This window comes from Mustela nigripes, chromosome 17, assembly GCF_022355385.1.
Source record: "Mustela nigripes isolate SB6536 chromosome 17, MUSNIG.SB6536, whole genome shotgun sequence".
Lineage (NCBI taxonomy): Eukaryota > Metazoa > Chordata > Mammalia > Carnivora > Mustelidae > Mustela > Mustela nigripes.
Window position 1 is genome coordinate 14,688,563 of NC_081573.1, and position 25,325 is coordinate 14,713,887.

The 25,325-nt window shown below is 52.6% G+C and overlaps 1 protein-coding gene across 2 annotated transcripts in view; it reads right to left on the reverse strand.

The window, feature by feature from the left end:
* The window catches only part of PAK4 (p21 (RAC1) activated kinase 4), a 42,193-nt gene extending 26,064 nt beyond the window's left edge, over positions 1-16,129 (reverse strand). The window contains exon 1 of one of the 2 annotated variants that reach the window (XM_059381229.1): positions 15,976-16,129. The gene's annotated coding sequence lies outside the window, so the exon portion shown is untranslated. The remainder of the gene's footprint in view (positions 1-15,975) is intronic. The other variant, XM_059381231.1, reaches the window with a different exon arrangement.
* Positions 16,130-25,325: the final 9,196 nt, after the last annotated feature.

The window sequence follows — 25,325 nt, forward strand, 5'->3', positions numbered from 1 at the left end:
TGACTGGTGCTGTGTCTGTCTGTCTCCATCACTGGACCGCAAGTTCCATGAGGGAAGACCAGGCTGACAGGCCACCAGCCCTTTGCCAGGACAGGGCTGGAGGCAGAGAAACGAACGAGTGAATGGCAGTAAGGACGGTAATACCCACAGCTAGCACTCATGATGAGGTTTCTAAGTGCCACTCTCTTCTAAGTGTTCTACATGAATGAAATAACCTTTATACAATCCCATTTATCATGGGGAAACTGAGGCCCACAGCAGGAAGCCACCACATGCCAAAGGTCACCCAGCTAGTAGGTGGCAGAGCCAGGAAGCAGACCCAGGCCTCTACATACAGAGCCTTTGCAAGTGCTCTCCATCCCGGAGGGCCTCTCCATGAAAGGCTGGACAAGCCTGGCTAAGAGGGGAAGCAGAGGGGTCCAGGGTGCAGGCCAGAAAGAAATCATCTGGCCCCCAGCCCCCATCCATTCCCATGTGGAGGGACAGGCAGACCCAGGATGATACCAGAGCCCCCTTTATCCCTTACAGGTGCTCAGGGGAGGACCCCTTATGTATCAAGGGCCTGTGACTGAATCCCTTTTGGCGACTGGGGAAGCTAGTAGTACCCTATACCAGGCAGAAAATGCCCATTGTCACATGAGGCGATGGTTTCAACCCCCCAGAGCGCCCTCCTGACGCCCCACCAGGGCTAGGCTGCTTTCATCTGGCTGCTGGGTGGATGTGGTTCTGACCCACGCTGGGGAACATTCCCAAGGGCACAGGACTTCTGGCTCCGTTATCCACCTGGAGAAACCTTGAGAGAAAAACAGAGCGAGTGACAGCCAAGTGCTCATGGTCTGGTACCATCAAAAGCGGAGAAACGTGGGAGCTGGTTTAGGGAAGTGCAGGGGCGGGGGGAGGCGCTCACACCTGCAGATGGGCACCGAGGGCTCTAACCAGGGCAGGAGTGTTTTCTTCCACCGCTGGGCAGAGTGCATAAGGAGGGATTCGAAACTGGTCACAGCCTCTAAGGTGGGGTCCGTCAGGTGACTCTCTGTCCCCCTGGGGGCACTGGACATCTCTCATGAGTCACCAAAACAGAGGCAACGATTAAAAGGAAAAAAGGGGGCGCTGAATTTATTTGCCAAGGCTGGAAAGAGCACATGAAGTAGAGGGCTTTTGAGGTGCTGGTGATGCCTGTCTTCTTGATCTGGGTGGTTGTTAGATGGGTATATGCTTGATCGTGATACTCATTCATGAAATTCAACGGGGAGTTACATACATTCTGCACATGTGTCCTACTTGACACTTGTAGCAAACACTGGGGGCAGCGGTTCTGACAGCTGGGAGCTTTGTCTCTATACGCATGTACCTTCAGTCTCTCTTTTGAGCCCTATCTCTCAGCACACACACACACACACACACGCACACATGCACAGCTGAGAGCCACGAACTGCTACCACCATCAGAACAGCAGTCCTCTTTGGACGCGCACAGCTCTCGGCCTGTCTCCTACCAGGGAGACAGAGGCCTGGAAGCAGGCAGCCCTGAAGCCCTCCGACATGGCCACAGCCCCATGCCTCTCCACATCCTGGGCGCTCCTGTGGGAACCACACTCCTCAAGGAGCCTGTCTGGCCATAGGAACATACCCATCCATGGTGTCCCTGCCCCGACCGGTCCCAGGGCCCCAGCAGCCCACCATACAGAGTGGAAGGAGTTATTTAAGATTTAAAGTGTCCCCACGGCAGGGGCGGCCCCTGGCTGGCTCGGCTGGGGCCAGACACTGGAGACATAGGATGATGGGAAGACCAGCTACAGTGTTTCCTGAGGGCAACCGTGCTGGTGCCAAACAAGGCAGCGAGCAGGGGGCTGTGAACAACCCCATGTGGCAGGGGAGGAGACCAAGGCTCAGCGAGGGCAGGTGCCGGCCCCAGAACACAGAGTGTGTACTGGAGCCAGGAGTCCGTGGTAGGTCGGACCTGGGCCCAAGTCCGCTCACTTAACCATGTTCCTGTCTCGCTTGTCCACACGCTCCAGGACTGTATTCTGTACTCGCTGTGTGCCAGGCATGGTTTTAGACACCAGGGACAGATCAGTAAAGGAGACAGTGGCTCCTTCTCAGAGCTGACATTCCCGTGGGGGAGATGAGACAATACACAAGTCAACAGAAGAGTGTGCAACCAGAGGGAGAGGACAGAGAGCACTGGAAAGGCCCCAAGGGGCGTGATGCTGGAGTCAGACCAGAGGGCCATGAGGAAGCCGAGTGGCGAGCCAGGGAAGCACGATCAGGGCAGAGGGAAGGGCCATCGCAAAGGCCCAAGGACTGAAGCAGGCCCGACACGTGCCAGAATGTGCAAGCAGCCAGCGTGGCCAGGAGGGAGGCTAGGAGGGGAAAGTGGTGGAGCTGAGGTCAAAAGAGGCCTGTGCTAAATGTGGAGGAACAGCACGCGCCACTCATCACGCCCTTTTCTGTCCAGTCTCCATCTGCTGGAGTCCTGACCACAGCCCTCCCAGGGAGGTGCTGCCCCCATCACTGTACAGAGGGGGAAGTGGGTGGGGCAGGGGAAAGCTCCCTAGGGCGGCTCTGCTGGCCAAAGACACAGCCCGGGCAGGAGAGCAGCTCTGTCCTGCAGGATAACTACCAGGCCAGCTGAAGTGGCTGGAGTCAAGGATGGGGTGGCTGGGGGCGTGGGGGGGCTCATGGCTGAGGGCCCACAATCCCAACAAAGCAGGAGCCCAAAGCCATGTACTCCTATGACAGACGGTTCTTGGAAGCTGGAGGCTGACACTCCACCCATGCCTCCTGGGCACCCCCCCAGTTCCCAACCCTCGGTCCTCAAGCCCCTGCTGCTCAGTCTGGTACCAGTCTGATTGTAAGCAAGGGAAGCATTTTTCCCCATCTACTGAATTTTTTAAATTTAATGGAATTTACTTCATTTATTATTATTATTACTATTTATTACTTTATTTATCTTACTTTACATTTTACTTATTTATTTATTTTTTCCCAGTAATCTCTACACCCCATGTGGGGCTTGAACTCACAACCTCAAGAGCAAGAGTCGCACGCTTCACCAACAGAGCCAGCCAGGCTCCACCTACATTTATTTCAAAAGTGACCCCGATGCTAATGTTGTCCTGAGGTTCATACACACAGCACCACCCATAAAAGAAACAGCACCTGAATATGATTGAGCTTCCAGACCTGAGTCCCTGTTTATAGGAAACACAGAGGACAGAGGAACAAGTTGAATGACACCACAAGGGTTCACTGCCTGGGCCCTGACCGTGGAAAAGTCAAGGAGACAAAGTATGAGGGTCTTTGGTGGACATACAAGGTGAACAGCAAGCACACAGAAAAACAGACACAAGAAATCCTACAGAAGACTTATGGGACCCATCAACCAGAAACACCCCGCACAGACCTTGTCTAGATTCCAAAACAAAAAAGCACGCTGAAAAAGGATGATAAGACAACTGGGGAAACTGACGATCTTAAGGAATCACTAGTTCTTTTTTTCCCGAGACAAAAGTATTGTGGAGTTTGTTTTCTTAGACTTTAATCTCTTACAGAAGAAAAATCTGAAAAATTCATGGCTCAAGTACGTGATGTATGGGAATTGTTCTGAAATAATCAGGGAGGTGGGGCTTGGGTTACAGACGAAAAAGCCTGATTATCAGTGCTGACTGTGGGACACTGGGGACAGCGATGGGGATGGGGACAGGGACACGGATGTGGGGAAGGCATGAGACATTCTCCCAAGAATGTATGAACACTTCCATTTATACGAACGTTTTCAACATTTCGTAAAAGGAAATGTGACCTAATTCTAACAGCGAAGAGTTATGGATCACTCACAGGGTGAATTTTGGTTACTGAATCCGAACACAGGTCCTGCCTCTAATAACGAACAGTGATCACAGTCAAGGTGACGATAATGACATAATGATGGCAATACTGTGCTGAGCGTCACACACGCCACTGACTCACTCATTCCTCCCAGCAACCCCGGGAGGCGGCAGGAACCCGTGGGAACCAATGCTGAGAAATGTGGGGCCCCAGGCCTGGCCCGAGGTCAGAGAAGGCGCTCTGTCAGGGTTGGAGAGGCCCCGATGGGCAGCCTTTGTCCCCGAGCGTGTGTGGGAGAGGAGGCCAGTGAACCCTACGAGCAGGGACGACCAGAAGCCCCGGCCTCACTCCCCCTCGTTCCCACAGTATCGGCTCCAGCAATGCAATATTCACATCTCAGCGTGCGCCTCCGCCAAGATTAAACCCTCGGCCACCCCACGGGAGCCTGAGATGGTGACCGTTCACAGATGATGCCAACAGACTTTTGGGCCCACGGAAGGATCTTGGGTCACAGGATCTGTCATGTCAGGGTCTGCCTGCGTGGACAGTCCTCCCTCGAGGTCGCAAAGTTGGCCCCTGTGCCCCCAAATGTCAGCGGGAGGTATGCCCCCGCCTCCACTCCAGGTGCCAGGAGAAGCAAGAGAGGCTGGCAAGGTGACACCAGCATCCTTCCCACCCCCTCCCCACCCCTCACCCCCTGTCCTGGGGTCTGTGGGAACCATCCCCTTCTGTGGCTACAGCAGGATCCCGGCTAACAGGGGAAGTGGGGCGGGGGCGGGGGGAGCAGGAGAGAAGCAGAAGCTGAGGGCAGGGGAAAAAGGGAGAGAAACAAAAGGCAGAGACATGGAGAGAGAGAGGAGGAGAGGAGGGAGACAGAGAAGGCGGCCCACTGGGAACCTGGAGGACCCAGGCAGACAGGACAGCGGCAGAGGCTGCGTGGCCCCTGGAAGCTTCTGGGCCCCAGCTGCCTTGTCTGCAATGCCACCATGTGCTTGTGGGGGTGATGTGGCTCCGTCACACTATGTCAGAAGTACCCCTCAAAAAGTACCCCAAACGTTGTGAAAGTGAACACATATGCTGGTTTTGGAGGCCAGGGGCTCTCATCCCAGCTAGTCACACAGGATGCCTTAAAAAAAAAAACCCAAAAAACCCAAAACCCCTGATCAATGCTCAGGCCCCACAGCCAGAGACTAGGCTTCAAATGTGTAGGCTTGGGGTTCTGTATGGTGGTCCCCACCACAGGGAGGGGCAGGGGCCCCTCTGCCTGCCTACCCTCCCCCACCTCGGGCCACCAGGAGTCTGGGGCTGCTGAGGAATCCAAGGAATGAAGCCTGGGCCTGGCACAGCCATCTCTGGGTCCCCTCCCCCTTCACAAATTCCCAGGAGCCCATCCTGTGTCTGGTCCAGGCAGAAGCCTCCCCTGGGAAGGCATCAGCTGGCTGAGGTCTCCCAGTCCTAAATCCCCACTCCTAGCCTTTTCCTCCAAGTGCCAGCCAGTCCTGAACCCCTTCTCCTTTTGGGTCCCCTCCACCTCAAATGCTGGACCACAGGGCCCTGCCCAGGGGTCCCCTTCACTGAATGCTTATCAGTGGTGGAGTGAGTGACCCTGCCAGCCCACAAGGAGCCCGCAGAGCTTACCACCTGCTCCGGTGGGCAGGGATGACCCAAGAAGGCTTCTCAGAGGAGGTGACCCTTAGGATCAAGACGCAAACATGAGAGAAGAACACTTAACGAAGGTCAGCGAGGCTAAAGTGCAAACAGACCACCGGGACAGGGCCGAGTCTCGCAGGGGAGGGACCAGGTTTGGGTCCTCTCCCCAGGCAGTGGGGAATATGGGAGGATTTCAAGCAGAGAAGGGGCCCCCACCCCACATGTGCTGACTCTGGCCACACATGCTGCCCTCCACCCTTCCTCTTTCACGGGGATGGAGAACACCAGCTGGCCCACTGAAAAGTGCCGGGGATCCCCAGGTCCTGCCACCCCCGCGGGGTAGGGCCTGGCCCTGGCTCCTCCCTGCCACGCTGTGGGGAGACCCCACCAGAGTTGCTTCCCGCAGCCCTGAGCCTGTTCCCCGATAATTAAACCGTAAGCTGATTAGTCAAGGAAAACCTTTAATTAGCCCTTGAAATCATTCAGGAAAATTACAACCTCCTCTCCGGGCACCCTGCCCACCCTCTGTCAGGGACTAGGAGTGGTGCCAAGGAGGAAGCAGAGTTGGGGGGGGAGGGTGGGGGGCTCCTGCCCCTCATGTGAGCCTTACCCGGCAAAGGCAACCCAGGGAGCAAGGCGCCTCGTGAGAAGAGAAGGCACAGAATCCACGCCGGCCTCGTCACAAACTACCTTAGAATAAAGCCACTAAGCCACCAACAAGTGGGCAAGGAAGATGCTGGAAAAGTGTGGCACTCTCCTGAGACATCAGAGAAGACAAATAAATGGAGAGATGGACCATTGTCCATCGACCGGGACACCATGTCCATCAACTGGGAGACTCAGTGTTGCTCTGGGCACAAACGAGATACATGTCTAATGTTGAAGTAGAACTGAAAGAGCCAAGAATGGCCGGGACACTCAGGAAGAAGAACAAGCAGGAGTGTTTGCTCTCCCCAAGATCAAAGCTTCGTTTCAAGGACAGAAGCGAGAGCGGGGTGGTACGTGAACATACCCGAAGAGAAAGAGAAACCGACGGGGCATCCAGCACCAGAACCACTTACACAGACATGAGATCTATGATAAGGGTAGCCATGGAGAAAAGTCAGTCTGTTTTCATTACATGGTCCTTGGATGACTGGGGATCCAGGTGACAAATATGAAATTGGATGCCTACCTCACACCACACACACATACATACACACACACACACACACACACACACACGCTATTCTAGAACAAAGAAAGGTGAGAGGCAGAATTATAAACCTCTACAGGATATGAGTGATATATTTGACCACATTAAAATTAAGTGCTTCTATTCATCAAAAGCCACCATAAAGGAACTGAAAAGACGAGCAGCAGACAGGGAGAATGACAGCAGCTTCGAAACAAAGGCTCTCACGCAGAACCTAGGATTTAACTCGAAGTAACAAGTAAAAATGCAAACAGCCCAATGGGAAATAGGCAAGTGACTTGAACGGGCTCTCATCTTCGGGAGGAGCTCCAGATGTTCCAGGAAGATGGGAAAAGCTGCTCCACATGACAGTGACCACCTGGCCACCAGCGAAATACAAATGGCATCCTGAGGACATCTGGCCAGATCTGCTCTCACCAGGCCCAGGCTAGCACTCACCACTCACCACAGGTGCTACCGTTCCCTGTCTGTGAAATGGGCTGAATGCTCAGAGCCCCCTTCTGGGATCCCAGGTGGGACTGGGCAGACACAGGGGAGTGCTATGTGGGGCACTGGGCCTGGCAAGGTACAAACCTTCCATTAGTTTTCCCTACTAATCAGCCTAAGGAATAATCACTCCCCAGACCCAAGGTCATTTCAGGTCTTCCCCTTCCTCGGAGCAGGGATGCCCCAGAAGGCCGAGAGTCCAGGAGACAGACACCAAATGGGTAGCAACTGGATCTGTTTACCCACCAACCGCTGTGTCCCCAGAGGCCACGAAGGGCCAGGCACTCCGGAGTGTGCAGAGGAGAAAAACGAAAACAATCATGTTCATGTTTATACCGCAGGCCCTGGTGTAAGTATGTTAGGAGCAGAGCTTTAGAGATGCCCTAGAACACCGGAGTGGCCTCGATTCTAGAGAAGGACAAGCAAGACGTGGAGAGGCCCCAAGCGGCTGTCTGCGTTCAAATCCAGACCACAGAACCACAGCGTCGAGGGCGATGCTAGCTACCCTTCAGTTCTGCAGAGGCCCCTGCACTCTCCCCTCCTCTCCCTCAGCCAACTCCTGCTTACCCTTCCAGTGGCATTCCTCCTCACTCGGGGCAGGTCCCCTACCATGCACCATGGCAGCGACACTCAGGGCTTTTACGGGCTCATTCATACCCCCTCCCCGTCACGTTCAGTCTGCCAGTGTTTATTGGGCTACCCTGGAGCATATAGATCAAGCTGAGGTTATAGCAAGGGACACAGTAAGGGCCCCCCCTACCCACCACCCCATGGAGCCAAGTTATGAGGGGCAGGGATGACAAGAAGCCAACTGACCCACAAATTGTAACATAATGTAAGTAGCAATGGTAAGAGCCACAAAGAAAATCAAGTCTGGGAAGGTGGAAAGCGGAGAGTGACCAGTCCCAGACCGGGTAGCATGAACCAAAGGCCCTGAGGCAGGCCCCAGCCTGGAATGTTCCAAGAACAGCATGGCAAGAGAGGAGGGGAAGCTGGCAGGAAAGCTGGGCCAGGATCTCATGACCCATCCCTGAGGGAGATGAAGCAACAGGAGGGTCCCAGCAGTGCAGCAATGCGATCTGACCCCAGCTCCCTCTGGCTTCATGAGAGGACAGACTGCAGGCTGGGGTGAGGGGGAAGGCAACCGGGGCGGGGGGGGGGGGGGGTGGGGAGACAGTCCAGGCTGGACAGACAGGAGGCTGGCTTAAGCAGTGGCTGCCACCAGAGGAGCTCTGTAGGTAGAGCAGGTGGCTTTCCTGACATGGTGGCTGTGAAGGAAGAGGACAGGAGGAGTCAGGATGCCACAGGACTGCTGGCCCCACCGAGAGGATGGATGGTGCCTGTTAATGAGAAAGGGTCACCGGCAGTGGGGGAGATGGGGGCTTGGGAGTCCGGCTCATTTTACCTATATGCATGTGGATCTGGGAGCAGGGTCTCGGTCTCCTGCCTGATAGAGCTCACAGAAGGGCACCTGTGTGCCCCACCCCGGCTTCCCTGGAGAAATGTATGCATACACGGCCAGGACATTCAAGGACACTGACACCCACACAGCAGGAGACAGAGATCAGCTCTGGGTTGTTTTCACACTAGAAGAGTACACAGCAACAAGGGGGGACAGACTACGGACACCCTCGGCCATGTGGTTGGACCCCACAGACCAGGGATCAAAGAAGACAGCCATTTCTGTGAAGTTCAAAAGCAGGCAAGGTGGTATTCTGTAAACCAAGGATGGACGCCTGGCAAGGACTCTCCAGAAAGGCAGGGACACGGTGACCCCCAAGGTCAGGGTCGTGATCACTACTGGGGCCAAGATCAAGAGGGTGGTGGGGTGGGGGGGAATGCAACTCCCAGGGTGCATGCAGTGTTTGCTCTTCCCCTAAGCGGGGCGAGTGTTTGTTCATCCCACACTGATGTTAAACCAACAAGTGCACTTAGGCCCATTTCTGGAGGTACGTTACACTCCGCAGTTAATAAAGGTTTAAAAGTAGAAGAATCATCAGTGTACACAACCATATATACACAATAGGGCATCTCAGAGTCAGATCATCTGGGGGGAGGCTGCCCATGGAAGATTCACAAGAGGACTAAGCTGTGGACGCTCTAGTGGGCCACAGAGGAGGGGAACCTAGGGAGAGAGGAGGCACAAGTGCCTGGGGTCCACCCTGGGGGAGATATGCTGAACAGCCCTGCCTTCCCACATGTCCTACTTTCTCCCTCTACTTCACAAGGCAGGACAGAGAGGGGAGTGAGGAGAGGGGAGGGCTGGAGGCAAGCAGGAGGAGGGCCCTTCCCATCCTGTAGGAGTGGCTGAAACCAGCCTGGGGAAGCCTGCTGGAAGCACAATGCTCCTTTATCCGGAGTTTCCAGGGCCAGGCAGGCCACCTGGGGTTGGGGGCAGGGAGGGCCTTCGAGGGAGCTCTCTGTCCTGGGACCCAGCCCTGACACCCCCACCTGTCAGGTGCTCCCCACCAAAGCCTGGAAGGAAGACAATGGGGTGAGGTGGGGAGGGAGAGCCTTCTAATTCCTCAGGCTAGTTTGGGAGTGGCAGAGGGAATGACCCCAGGCAAGACACCCAGGGTTGCAATCTGCCCCCCTCCCTGCACGAAAGAGGAATCATAGTAACACCTACATTCTGGGGTGCTGGAGGATGCGATCAGTTAGCTCACAGGAGGTGGCCTGTTAAATGCTACGACACAGAATAAGGCAGTGTCAGCACTTACTATGCATTTTGCCTGAAGATGATGCCATATAGCCTCAAAGCCACCCTGAGGAGGCACCATTAGCATCTCCATCCTGTGGATGAGGACACCAGAGCACAGAGCAGTGACGTGACTGGTCTGGAGCCACACAGCTGGCTGGCCCCAGAGCCCAGTGCAAGGCCTCCACGGTGTCACACAGGTTAGGAACCCCAGGCTGGAGCCCTGCAGGCCTGGGTCCCAGCCCTGGATCTGCCCCTTATTGCCTGAGGGGCTTCCAGCCCGTTCCCTGGTTTCCCCTTCTTGGGGCAAGTACAAATCCCACAGATGGCCAGCTCAGGGGAAAGGAAGCCCAGGGGGCTTTCCACACCACAAAGCTGCTCCACTTCCCCACTGGGAGAACCTTACGTGGCCAGCAAAGGCGAAGGCTCAAATATGGGAAGTTGGGCTCCATCTGGGTAGAAACAAAAGGAGGCAGAGCGTGGGGACAAACAGAAGAGAGGCCAGGAACAATGGCTGTCTTGGGGAAGGGATGTCCTTGTCGCTGGATACTACCCTTCTGTGCTGTGCGCAATTATCATTTAGGGGACTAGGTAATGCATGCACACAGAGCAAAAATGTGCCTTCTTGAAACGAAAATGCTGGGAAAGAGAAATGAGGTTAATAACACCTTCTCCTCAGGGTCTCTGGGCAGAGCCGCCGAGCTGATGCTCACAGGGCACACAGCCCACGCCTGGCAGGCCGTGAGCCACGGGTGAGTACAGTATCACTAGAGGCTGGGAGCTGGCGAAGGGGAGGTTGCAGCCCAGGGGGGATATGGCACGAGAAAATGGAAATTGTTAAAATTGTTGAATTATTAAATTGTTACCACAAGCTTACTGTGTGCCAGGCGACTCGGGGAGCTCTTCCCTGCACAATCTAAGATCCTCTGGACGGCCCATTTAACAGGTGAGGAATGTGAACCCACGGAGGCTCTGGTTCCACCCCATGGACCCCAGCTAGTGGGTTGGGGACATGAGTGGGCTGTGTGGCCCCTGCAGAGAATTCACCACTGCCCCTGAGGATGGCAGCAGCACCCAGGGAAAGGCAGGGCAGGACTAGAGGGCCCTGGAAGACAGGCTGCTGTGAGTGGTGGCTTCCGTCACATCTGCCATCGCCGGCTCCCCCTGGGACCTGGGAAAGCTCCCCTCTGACCCTTCTTGCCCGCCCCCCCCAACACCTTCCTCTGGGCCCAGGCATCTGGCAGAAAACAAGCCCCAGCCCCGGAAAGGGTGGCGGGGGCGGGAAGGGTCCCATTTCCCCCGCTGTGACTTGGAAGGAGACTGTTTCCTGCTGGCAGCATCTGTGGCCTCCTGGCTCGGGTGATGGGACAAACAGCTGCTGGGGACACCCCGACCGGCGTCTGGCCAGGAAGTCTGGTTTACTGTGAGCCAGCCGGACAAGGAGGGGTGAGGCTGTGGAGAAGAAAGTGAAGGGGCTGTTGGGGGGGGGCACCCAAGGGAGGGAGGGACCCAGCGCCCAGAAACACCCCAGGTTGACCAGACCTCCAAGGAGCTTCTGTCTAAAAGAGGAGCCTGGGTCAGAACCAACTGGACAGGAAGTGGCCTTGTCTTATCCAAACCATTTCCAAATCACTGGGGGGCAGCCACCACAGACGGTGACTCTAGAATCCGAAAGCCTGGAGTTTAAGTCCTACCTCTCCTGCTCGCCTGCTTTGTAACCTTAGATGCGTCACATACCTGTGGGTCTCAGTTTTCTCATCTCTGAAATGGGGATAACAACAGTACCCACCTTGTAGGTTGTTGTGGAGATCAAATGGGTTAATACAGGTAAAGCTGGGGCGCCTGGGTGGCTCAGCTGGTTAAGCGTCCCACTCCTGATTGTGGCTGAGGTCATGATCTCAGGGTTGTGAGGTCAAGCCCCATTGCTGGGCTCTGCACTGGGCATGGAGCCTGCTTAAGATGCTCTCTCTCCTGCCCCTCACCACCATGTACACGCGTGCATGCTCTCTCTCAAATAAAAATAATAAAATCCTAAAAAAAAATCTATAGGTTAAGACCTCACAATCTTGGCAGCACACAGATCCGTTTTCCATCACTGCCCCCGTCATCCTATCCACCTTCGTCTCCTGCTTGGACCGCTGGAGCAGCCTCCCTATGGGTCTCCCTGCTGCTGCCCCCATGATCTGCTCTCCACATGGCAACATGGGTGATCCTTATGAAAAGGAAACTAGATGTTGCTGAAAGCCTTCCAGTGATTCCCCATTATACACGGAACACAATCCACGCTCCTTACCTCAGCCTATCAGCCTTTGGCCTATCTGCCACATCTTCCCCACCTTCCCAACCTCGCTGCCTACTCTGCCACATGGGCCTCCTTGATAGTACTTGACCATCCCAAGCTCAATTGGACCTCAGGACCTTTGCACTTCCCACCTTGCACTGCTCTATTCTTTCCACCTCCTTTTCTTAGGCCTGGCTCACTGCTGGGCTGTCATTGTCTCAGGACGGGTCTGTTGCCTTTGTATACTAAATCCATGCAGGCAGGGCTGGGGCTGTGTGGGTCACCCATGGGACCAGTGGTCACACACGAAAAGAGTATAACAAGACTCTGCCCCTCCCTTTCCACATTCTACCTCCTTCCTGCCCCCTTCCTGAGGAGGTTCAAGCCCAGGCCCACCAGGGAGCTTCTGACTTGGTCAGGGGTGGGGCAGGCCTCGGTACCTACTTCAAGTCAGTACAGTTTCCTTACCCACTGTCAGCGCTGAGAGATGCCTCCGAAGGAACGCTGGGTCAAAGCTGTGGTCACTGTCCTACATGTCCTTGAGGGCAGAAGCCTGGGTGTGGGCTCTCTGTGGGTGTCAGGTCCCCGCTAAGCCCAATACATGAACCATCTTCCCAGTCGCTCCCAGCCAGTCTGGAGGGGCCATAAGCCCACCATCTCGTGGCTGAGTAGAACACTTCAGCAAGGCCTATGGATTTGCCCCAAAGCAGGACATGGAGTGAGGGGAGCCCTGGAGCCTTCTGGGACAGCAGACTGGTACCACTGCCTAGGAGAACAATCTGGAAGGCCCGGCATGTCCACAGTGAGCCACAGGCCCAAGACAGACTCTGGCCACAGTATACAAGGAGACATGCTCTAGGATGCTCAATGTGGCCTTGTCACAGTGTCCCAATGGGAAACCACCCCAATGTCCACCAAAAGGTGACCAAATAAGTCCTATGTGGCGCAAGCACAAAAAGACATACTCACAGCAGAGACACTGAATCCTAGAGCTACACACACGTCCTCACAGAGAGAAATGCAAACTCGAATGCTGAGCGGAAAAGAGCAAGTTGTCTCCCAAGACACCGCTTCCATCAGCCATCAAACTGTCAAACAGCGGTGGTCCTGCCTGGCTGGCCCCCGAGAACCACGAACCATGTACTGAGGCCCACCCTACCCCCGACCAAGTCAGAAGCTCCCTAGAGGGCCTGGGCTGGAGCAGTTTTGAAAAGTTCTGACAGCAGCGGGGAGCCGGGACTGAGTGCTGTGGCTCTATCATCTGTGAATGAATTCAGAGGTCCAAACGGTAGGAAGACCTGCAGAGAGACAGACACACCAAATCCAAATCCAGCACCGGGGCGAGCAGGCAAGGAGCCGGGCCTTGAATGCCATCCACCCCGAGTCCCATCCTGGGCCAGATGCTGGAGGCGTGGGGCGGGGGCGGGGGGGTCCTGTTCACTGAAGGCTTTACTTTTCCCCCCCGATCTAAAATGTATGCTAAGGAACACAAGTGGCAAGTAAGAAAGCACTTGCCTGAGGTCCCACGGCTGGGGACAGGGCAGGGACCTGAATTCGGGTTTCCGATGGCAAAGCCGTAGCTGTGCTTATCTGCACCAAGCCCGGGATGCTGAGCAAGCTGGCACCACGAGGAGGAGGCTGGGCCGGCCTCACAGAACTGCCTGGCAGTGTGCCTACCCGGTGACCCTGCCAGAGGTGGCAGGGGGTGGTGTGGCTGCCTGGGAGCACCAGGAGGCAGGTGGAAACGGGCCCTCCTCCATCTCTGAGGTCTTCCCCAGGTGGCAGGACTAATGCCAACATAGCACAGAGCGGGGGCCAGTCTGGGGTCACTGTCATATCCATTTTGCAGAGGAAGAAATGGAGACCCAGGAAGTAAAGAAACTGGCCCATGGTCACACCGCCCGGGAGTGACGGAGCTGGGTCTGAACCAGTCCCTAGCACTGCCCCACCGATATGGGCAGCTACCCCTCAGCTCTGACTCCCCAGGCTCTCCCCACCCCCAGGCCGGGCACCCTAGGGGTCCATATGTAGCTGTGGATCACTGGCTGGGGGTCTGGTTCCAGTCTGCTCCCACCAAGGGACACCAAGAGCCCCTGGAGGCCTGGCAGCTCTGTGTCTTATCTGCTGCCGGAGTCTCAGCGCCCAGCCCAGTGTCCAACATTCAACCACCAAACACCCTCCACTGGCCCCACAGTGCTCCAGGGGGGATTCGGGGAAGAAATAACATGGAGAAATTCCTGCCATATGGGGTCAACATTCTTGGGGTGGGGGGAGGCAGACAACACATGGTGCCCTGACAAACAAGGTAAGCACAAGGGCCTGGGGAGAAAACCAGACAGGGAGATAAAGAGTGTGTGAGGGACAGTGAGAGGCAGGTGATGCTAGAAGTGCTGCACGTGGGTGACGGGGAGTATGGGGCTGGGGCCAGGGAGAGGATTCCAGGCAGAGTTAAGAGGAAGGTCAAAGACCTAGAGGGTGGCATATGCCTGCAGAGTTGAAGAACAGCAAACAGGCCGGTGGGGCTGAAACTTGAGAAGTGACAAGGAGAGCTGTAGGAAATGAGGTGGGAGCAATCTGGGACCATCAGTAGAGACTGGGGTCTTAAGTACAGAGAACACTAGGCTTTGTACTGGATCCCACTCAGGGACACCCTTCCCAGTCAGAAGCCCATCAGACTCACTTGGACTCTGGGCCACCCACAAACACCCTACTCCCATGGGTCCATGAGAACTTCTCTTCCCAGATCACACCCTTCCATGGAGCCCAAAGACAATCCATTCCAGTCCAGGGAGTGGCTCGGCCTTGCCCAAGGCCCCTGCTTCCAGGAACAGATCTTCCAGGCTACAGTGTAACAACAGGGGGTTAGAAGCTCGGGAATCCGTCAGACCCAGGTTGGAAATTGCCGGTGTTACTCTGCAGATAGACCTGAGCCTCAGTTTTCCTGTCTGTGAAGTGGGTCTACCCAGTACCCACTTCACAAACTTGTGGTATAATGAAACGAGAGCGCTGAGTGCAACGTTAGCCCTCATTAAGTATTAGCCAGAATTGTGATTATTTGAGGGGCAGTAGAGCATAGTACCTCTCTGGGACCAGAACTCGATTCTGAATCCTAACCCCACAACTTACTCATTAGATGATCCTGGACCAACCACATAAGGTTGCAATGAGGATTAAATATATGTAAAGCATTGAAATGACCTGACACAGTGATTTATCAGTGTTTGCCATTATTTCCACTATGTGTGGGAGAGGGCTCCCCTTTGCCCCGCCAGGAAGCACCCTTGATCTCTCTCTGGGGCATCCCTCCCGTCCTCCGCAGCAAAGCCTCCCGCTAAGGTTTTAACTATTGACCCCTCAAGTATAACATCTGTCAGATTGGGACCTTTGCCCCCTTTGGCCACGCCCCACATCTGATCCCTTCAAAAGGTACACCCCCACCCCCAAATCTCATGCATCTGCTCCGCTGGCTGCCGTCGGTAAACCTCCATACCACCGCCCCCACGGTTTCGAACTCTGACTCTAGGAAGTGCACCCTCCCTTCAAATAATTAATTTTGACCCCCTTTTCTGACACTCGCCCCGACCCCCTCGAACGGGCCCCACTTCAAATTTCGAACTTTGTGGTCCCCTTCGCCACGCCCCCCTTCGCTAGTTTGACCTCCGGATCTCCTCTACACCACCGTCCCCAGCAGCACTAACCTCTGACCTTTCCGAGGCGACCCTTCCCTCTGCGAGTGAACTTTGACCCCACCGACCCCGCCCCCTACTTGCGTGAACGCTCTCCCACCGCCGTCTCCCGGCCCTCCCCAATCCCCTGGCGAGACCGGTGATCCTACCGGCTCGGCGCTGCAGTCGCTCGCGGCCTAGCTGCTTGACCGGGAATTCCAAACACTCACACCGCCCTCAGCTCTCTTGCGCCGCCGCCACCGCGGCCACTGCCGCCGCCATGTTAAATCCCCAACGAACATCCGGGGCTTTCCCCCCTCGCCGCCCACCAGTCCCCATAGCAACGGGGCTGACCGGGCAGGGGGCAGGGCCCGCTCAGGGGCGGAGCTGGGCCATTGGCAGAGCCCGCTCCAGCCTCTGATTGGCGCAGATTGTCCAATCGGAGACCTTCGGGCAGAAAATGCCAAGCGGGGATTGGAAAATTTGGAAAGGGTGCGGGGGGACGCTGTCTCCCCGCCCAATCGGGTTCTTAAAGGGGAAATGACTATCCTCGTGTAGGAGTCCCACCTTACCCCAAAACGAGTTTGTGGGGTACGTGCCGCTCACCTGGCCAAATGCTTTCTTTGCATTGTCTCACTAAGTACTCACTGAAACTCTATCGTATTATCAATACCCACTTTACAGATAAAGGAACTGAGGCTCAAAGGCATGAACTAGCTGCCTCAGGATTACAGGAAGTCGAAATGAGTTTTGAACAACAGTCTGCGTCCAGGAACTTGACCTGGAACCAAGACACTATTTGATCTTAATCTTTTCTGTAAGTTTTTTAAAAAGTAATTAATTCGTTTAAAAAAAAAAAAAAGGAAACAACAAAATCCATAAATGAAACCCAGACATCCTCTCCTATGATTTCACTCGCTGGGTCCCAGCTACCTTGTTCATCCAGAAAAAATATCCGGAGCTCTCCCATCTCTTAAGGTCTTTGGCTGTTCTTTCTGTCTGGGACAGACTCTTCCTTCTTGGATCCTCAGGGCTCCTCCCTTCCCTCGGGGGTTTTACTCAACTAGCACCTAATCAGTGAGTTTATTCCTTCCCACTTGAACTACAGCGGCAAACGTCCCTCTTGCAAGTTACTAACTCCGCCCACCCCTTATCGTTTTTTTTTTTTTTCATATTTTCCTGCTCTGATCACCTTCTAACAAACTAGATGATTAGCTCATTGTAATTTGTTTTTTTGGTTGTTTCCTCTACTGAAATGTCAGCTCCATGAGAGCATGGGTTTTTGTCTGTCTTGTTCACTGTGCGTGCCCAGTGCCCTTGCACTACTGGCATGTAGATGGCCAACAAACATTTGTTGAATGGATGGTTGGGATGAGGCCTAATTCCACCTCCTCAAAGATACTGTTAAATGCTAAGTGCATCCCCACCCCCCATGCCGCTCCCCAGCACAGTGTCTAAGACATAGTAGCCATTTAATTAATGTCTGGGGAAGCAATGAATGAATGAGTGATGAGTCCTTTTTTTCCTGTACATTTACCTTCCTTTTTTGTTTTTTAACCGAGGGGCACACATTTATAAAGAATTTTACATGTTTCTAAAAACAAGGTCAGAAATCTCACCAATATCCCTGCATGTCATTTTCTTCAAGAACATTAGTTTTCACCACTGCATAGATGCCATTCTAGCAATGAACTCTAGTTTAACTACCGTTTCTTATTGACCATCTAAGCTGTGATAAACATTTTGCTATTATAAATAATACCTCCCCCTGCCCCACAAATTCAAGCAGTTAAATATTTGTGCACACCTCTAATTATTTTCTTTAAATAGATTGCCACAAATGGAACTGCTGGGTCAAAGGAAATGGGTATATGTGTACAACTTTAAGATTTAATAATAGTAACAGTTCCCATGCAGGGAGCTAAGCTGTGTAATTTTAACAAGGGCTATGATTATTCCGGCTTCGCAGAGGAAACCAAAGCTTAGAGAAGTAACTTTATTTGCTCAAGGCGCACAAGCGGATAGGGCAGAGCCCGGGCTCATCCCCAGTTTTGACTCCTAGGCAAGGCTCTCGCTAACTGCCCTCTGCTGCCTCCCAGCGGCCTGGGACGCACATTGCCCAATTGTGCTACGCAGATCCAGTTCACACTCCCCACCTTTCCGGGGAACAGGCACTTTTAAAGTATCTTCGCCAGCATTAAACGTTCTTGTTTTTGTGCTCTTTTGAAATCTGTATGCTTCACAGAGTCTTGTTGGTTTAAAAAGCAACTCCAGTAGCTGAGATGACAGCACTTTATTCAGGTCGCGGTGATGGGAGGAGGGCCAAGAGCAGCCTTTGCTGACCAAGATACCCAGGCACCCTAGGAATTGTTCTTTAGTAATTATTTTTTTTTTAAGATTTTATTTATTTATTTGACAGAGAGAGATCACAAGTAGGCAGAGAGGCAGGCAGAGAGAGAGAGAGGAGGAAGCAGGCTCCCTGCCAAGCAGAGAGCCCAATGCGGGACTCGATCCCAGGACCCTGAGATCATGACCTAAGCCGAAGGCAGCGGCTTAACCCACTGAGCCACCCAGGCACCCAGTAATTATTTTTTTTAAAAGATTTTATTTATCTACTTGGCGGGGGGAGAAGGTGACTCCCCACGGAGATGGGGAGCCCGATGCGGCACACCATCCAGGGTTTCTGGGATCATGACCTGAGCTGAAGGCAGTTGCTTAAGCAATGGAGCCACCCAGGCGCCCACCCCTAGGACTTGTTCTTTCTTTCTTTTTTTTTTTTTTTAAAGATTTTAATTATTTATTTTTCAGAGAGAGATCACAACTAGAGAGAGAGAAGGAAGCAGGCTCCCCACTGAGCAGAGAGCCCGATGCCGGCCTCCATCCCACAACCCTGAGATCATGACCTGAGCGGAAGGCAGTGGCTTAACCCACTGAACCACCAAGGCACCCAGGACTTGTTCTTAAAGGGAAAAAAAAAGACAACGGTGTAAGCGTGTAGGTGAACAATATGGGTTTGAATGGCATCAGTCCTCTAATAAACAGATATTTTTCAGTAAATTCAGTACAGTACTACAAGTGTATTTTCTCTTCTCCATGATCTTTCTTTAATAACATCTTTTCTCCAGGTTACTTTATTGTAAGAATACAGTCTATAATACATATACATATGAAATATGCATTATCTACTATTTATGTTACTGGTTAGACTTCTGGTCACACAAGGCTATGAGTAGCTAAGTTTTAAGGAAATCAAAAGTTTAAAATATTTATTTATGTATTTTATTTTAGAGAGAGAGAGAGAGCTCGAGCATGGGTGGGGGCAGACAAAGAGGGAAAAAGAAAATCTCAAGAAGACTCCCCACTGGGCATGGAGCCAGAAGGTGCTAGGTCCCACAACCCTGAGACCATGACCCGAGTCTACATCAAGAATCAGGAGGCCTCAACTGACTGAGCCACCCCTCTACAACCTCATTTAATCCCCACAACCACCCCACTCACTACTGTTAGTTCCCTTCTGCAAGTGTGCAAAGAGAGAAACAGAGAGGTTAAGTAACTTCTCCAAAGTCACACAGGCAGCCTGGCTTCAAGGTCTAGGCTTCTAACCATTTCTCTTCTTTTTGAGAGAACAAATGCTTAGGAGATAGCCAATAAACACAAGAATAAATAAATAATATAAGATAAGGTGATGAGCAGAGCTCGAAGTGTGTCACAGAATACAGCTATGCAGCTGTAGAGAGAATGCGAAGACACAGGACCCAGTGATCCCACTCCTAAGTATTTACTCCAGAGAAATGAAAACATATATTCCCACCATGACCTGTACAGGAATGTCCATAAAGCTTGTTTTTTATTTTTGAGGTGTGGGTGTAGGTGTGGTTTTGTTTGTTTTGTTTTTTGTGGGGTTTTTTTGCTACAGCACTTTTTTTCACAATCATCAGAAGCTGGAAACAACCAAAATGTCCATCAACTAGTGAAAAGATAAATAGATAGCAGTATAAGCATTCCAAGGAACACTACTTAGCATAAAAAGGAAGGAATTCTTGATAAGCGGGGCCTCATGGATGAATTGCAAATGTATTAGGCTGCAAGAAAGAAGCCAGTCTCCTGTGGTTCCATGCCTAGCATTCTGGGAAAGGTAAATCTAATCTATGGTGACAGAGGGCAGTTTAGTTGTTGCCTGAAGCTCGGGGACAGAGGGGAAGGTGCACTGCAAAGGGACGGGAGGGAAATTTGGGTGGTAGAAATGTTCCATTTCTTGACTGTGGTTGTGGTTGTGGTTGTGGTTTCGTGCGAATATACATGGGTCAAGACTCATGAAATTATACATTTCAAAAGGGTCCAGGTAATTGTATTAATTGGAATTATATTTAAAAATTTTTAATGGGACGCCTGGGTGGCTCAGTGGGTTAAAGCCTCTGTCTCTCTCTCCCTGCCTCTCTGCCTACTTGTGATCTCTGTCTGTCAAAGAAATAAATCCTTAAAATAAATAAATAAATAAAAGTTTAAAAAAATATATATTTTTTTTTTACTTGAGAGAGAGAGGGAGCAGGGGGAAGGGGCAGAGGGAGAGGGAGAAGCAGAATTCCCACAGAGCAGGAGCCTGACTCAGCTTCATCTTGGGACCCAGGGATCAGGACCTGAACTGAAGGCAGATGCTCAACTGACTGAAGGCAGGGGCTCAACAGACGCCCCAACTTAAACGTTTTTTAAATGCAGTAGAATGGATATGGACTTTAGTTAATAATACTCTGTCAATATTGGTTCGTTAGCTGTGAGAAATCTAGCAGGTTTAGGTAAAATTTTAATAATAAGGGAGACTGGGCATGGAGTTTTTGAGAAGTCTATACTGTCTTTGCAATTCTTCTGGAAATTTCCAACTGTCAACTTAAGTTTACTTTTTTTTTTTTTTTAAGATTTTATTTATTTATTTGACAGAGAGAGAGAGAGCACGAGCAGGCAGAGAGGCAGGCAGAGAGAGAGAGGAGGAAGCAGGCTCCCTGCTGAGCAGAGAGCCCAATGCAGGGCTTGATCCCAGGATCCTGAGCTCATGACCCAAGCAGAAGGCAGGCGCTCAACCTACTGAAGGCACCCTGAAGTTTACTTTTAAAAATGGAAGAGAGAGAGACCAGAGAAGATATTATGCCAATGTTAATTTATACAGGAAAGAAAAACCAAGGTACAAACCTACCCATATCATATGATAGTATTTTCATTAAAAAAAAAAAGAAAAGAAAAAAAGAAAAGAAAAGAAATCAGGGGTCATGAGGGAAAAAGGAAAATGCTGCTGAAAGTTACAACCTGTTAGGAATGGGACAGCCAGGAAATTTCTGGTTCTACTCTTCAACTTTATTCTTTATTGCATGGTTTGAATTTCTTCTTTTTCTTTTTTTAAGATTTTATTTATTTATTTATTTATAGCCAAGAGAAAGTAGGAGGGGCAGAGGGAGAGAGAGAGAATCTTAAGCAGGCTCCATGCTGGGGCTTGATCTCAGGACACTGAATCATGACCTGAGCTGAAACTAAGAGTCGTACACTTACCCCAACTGAGCCACCGAGGCGCCCCTGAGTTTCTTTTTTTAAAAAGAATTTATTTTTAAGTAATCTCTACTCCCAATGTGGGGCTCGAACCTACAACCCCAAGATCAAGAGTTGTACACTCCACTGTCCAAGCCAGCCAGGCGCCCCTGATCTTTTTTTTTTTAATAATAACTTTCTCCCCTGAAGTAAAAGGACAATATTATTTTTTTTAAATTTGCTGAAAAGCAGCAGCAGAGATCTGGAGAGAGGATGGGGGAGGAAGACTGAGAGGATGCACCAGGGAGTAGGGATGCCAAGTAACAGAGGTCCACCGAAGAACTCCAAGAACATCCTGTCTTCCTCAGGCATGTGCGCAGGACTCAGAAAGGAACTTTTTGTCCTTTCTGTGTCCTCATCTCCTCCACATCCTGTCTTGCTCATTCCTACAGTTACAACAAAAATTTGGGCAATGAAAATACCGCATGCCCAGCTAGTGTTGAATTTCGGATAAACCTCGAGTCATTTTTTAGTATAGGCGTGTCCCCACGCAATATTTGGGACATATTTAGACTAAACATGTATATACTGTATCTGAAATTCAAATGTAATTGGGCATTGTATTTTATCTGATAATCCTTCTCACTCCACACCAGTCACTTTGGCCTCATGGCGGTCTCTCAGACACGCAGCCTCAGTCCTGCCTCAGGGCCTTTGCACCTGCTTGTTTCCCTACCTGGATCACTCTTAGAAGTCTTTTTTTTTTTGACCAGCTCCCTGCCCTTTGGCATAAATGTCACCTCCTCTGAGAGGCCCTTCCTTGGCGCCATACTGATAGCATTCTTTGCCTTCCCACCTTGAATTCCCTCTGCATTTTCTCCACACTTCTGATCACCACCCGGGATTCTCAGGTGATAGTATTTTCGTTTTCACCGTTCCTTCTCTGTCTCTCCCAGTAGAATATCAGCCTCACAAAGGCCAAAATGTCATCTTGGCCACCACAGTACCTACAACAGTTGGATCATAGTTGGGTGCCTTGTTCTTTCCTGGTTCTTACCTGCTGCCAGCAAAACCTGTTTCTGGCTGATCTGAGCAATGAAGGATTTCAGTAAAAAAAAAAAAATTTGTTAATAAATGAATCCTGAGACCCACAGCTCCCCTCTTCTGGTCTCTCCATAGACTGCAAACGGCCTCCAAGGCCATCCCAGGGACCCTGCTGCCCCTCCCAGGAGCAATCATACCAGCCTACCAGGCAGCTATCTGTGTAGCCTTCTAAAGCCTTGCTCGGCTCTGCCTCCCAGAAGCTGTACGGTCTTCAGTCCAGCAACCCGTCACTTCCTGAGCCTGTCACGCATCATAGGTGTTGCAGTCGGCCGGACATGCCTGTCTCCTGCGTGCTCAGCAGGGGGAGCCCTAGGGGCTGGGCTTTTATCTGATTCACCCAAATTACCATCATTCCTACTTTTTCTGACCTGCTCCTTTGACGCAGGTGCTGTTTTAAGCATTTTTTTAAAATAAAGATTTTATTTATTTATTTGAAAGACAGAGATCACAAGTAGGCAGAGAGGCAGGCAGAGAGAGAGGAAGAAGCAGGCTCCCTGCCGAGCAGAGAGCCCAACGTGGGGCTCGATCCCAAGACTCCGGGATCATGACCTGAGCTGAAGGCAGAGGCTTTAACCCACTGAGCCCCCCAGGCGCCCCTGTTTTAAGCATTTTGTCTGAATTTCTTCCGCCTCCCCTCATCCATTCAACCAGTGTTTATTGGGCAACCACCATGTTCCAGGTTCTGGAACTAGGGGCTAAACAGAACGGGCAAAACCCCAGGAACCCCCACACCCCCAGAGCTCACTTTCTGATGGAGGAGATACAGAATACATCAAGAAACATGTCTTTTCTTAGCAGGCCACAACGTGGAAGTGACCTGAAGGAAAATAAAGCAGGGAAAGGTGATGGGAGGTCGGGGGTGGGATGCTATTTCAAACGGGTTGGTCAGGGGAGGGCTTCCTGCGGAGGCTTGGAGAAGGGGAGGGAGAGCGCCATGCAGGTACCCGGAGGCAGTGTCCCAGGCAGAGGAAACAGCCAGTTGTTTGATACCATTGAGGCCAGTGTGGCTGGAGCAGAGTGTGCAGAGACAAGCAGTGGGAGATGAGGACAGGGAGGTGACGGGGGCAGATCCTGTGGGGTGGGCTGCGGCGAAGACGCTGGCTGTCTCCCCAGGGGAGATGCAGCCCCAGGAAAGCTGAGGCAGAAGAGGGACACGATCTGACACAAGTGTCCACCAGTCCCTTGGGCTACATGTAGAGAGCAGACTGGGGATGGGGGGGAGGGGAGCGCAGAAGGGACACCAGGTAGGAGGCCAGGGACAGGTCGACAGGACCAGGATAGGAGGCCCTGGAGATGGGAGAAGGGGACAGCTAGCTTCTAGATAGACTTTACAAAGTCAACAGAATTTGCTAGCTGATTAAATGCAGGATGTGAGCAAAAGAAGAGTCAAGGACAACATCAAGGCTTTCAGCCTCATTTAATCCCAAGGCCATGCCATAAAGGATGATCATTCTTTTGTGACAGATGATGAAACTGACATTCAGAGCAGGCCGCCAACTCCACATCCCACAGTAAGTGGCAGAGCTGAGATTCAAACCCCATTTCTGTCCAGCCCCAGTGCCAGGCCTTTGCTCTCTGTGGACCCCCTCCCCCCCGGCCCAGGCTTGTTCGCAGCCTCCCCGGCCTGGGAGGGAACACGCCAGGTGCACGTGGGGACCAGCTCAGGCTTTGGCTGCAGTGAGCGATGCAGGACTCCGTGGCTGGCGACCTCACGGGCAGGGTGCCTCAGTGAGGCATGCCCTCATTGCCGGTCACCTGAGTTAGGTAACCACGTTGCTCTGCTCGCCCATGAACTCCTACAGGGCCTGGCTAGGGCTGATTCATCGCTGTCCCTGGCGTGTCCCTGGCCTTGTCCAGCCAGCACGTGGCATGTGGTGGCCTTCATTAAGGCAACAAGTATTCATGAGTGACTATCTTGTGCTGGGATGAGCTGGGGTGAGCCCTGGACCCCGCCCTCCTGGGGCTGACAGTCCAGTGGGGGAGACAAAGCCACCCCAGACAGTGCCGGCCCAGGGCAGGGCTGGGATGAGTGGGCACGGGGCAGCCACCCAGCCTGAGAAGGAGTCTAGGAGGGGTTGGTGGAGGGGACAGACCCACAAATGGACAAGTTGGCCTTGGTCTCCTCCTGCACAGACCCTTAGATCGAGGGCACAGGCTGACCACAGACAAGCACAAATCAGTAAGAGGATTCCAGGAAGCTAAGAGCTAGAAGTGACGGAGAGCGGGGATGGGACAGAATGACAGCAACTCTCCTTGCTGGGGCAGTCAGGAAAGGCCGAGACCTCAGGCTGAGAAGGTGCCAGCCTAGGATGAGCCCAGGAGAGGGGCTGCCAAGGGTGAGAAAAAGCTTCGCATAATTCAAGAAACTGAAGGAAATCAGTGTGCCTTGGGCACAGTGTGGGTGGCGAGGGGAGTAAGTAGGAGTAAGCTGAGCCCTCGCAGCTCACAGCTCATGGAGCCATAACGTGAGGTCGGCCTGCAAAAGTGGAAGCCCACAGGCTGCCCTGGGGAAGCTCTAAGCCCTGGGGCCAGCACCCAGCTTGGCCTAGGACTCCTGCAGTCAGATGTGTCTGTCACCAGCTCAGAGCCCTCCTGTGGATAAAGGACAAAGTCCTCCTGGGCCCCATGAGGCCCCACATGATCTTTCCCTATCAGCTCCCTGTCTCTGTCTTCCCCTACTCACTCTGTCTAGGATGCGTGGGCCACCACACTGATACCCTGGCAGGGCCAGTGTGTATCTGCCTCAGGGCCTTTGTACTCGTTGTTCCTCTACCTGGAGCACTCTGCCTGTGGCTTCTCCCTCAGACCTCTTCAGATCAAATGCTCACCCTCTGCGTGAGGTCTCCCTGATTATCCCTGTAAAAACTGCCACTCTCCCCTCTCAGGCCCCTTCCCTGCTTTT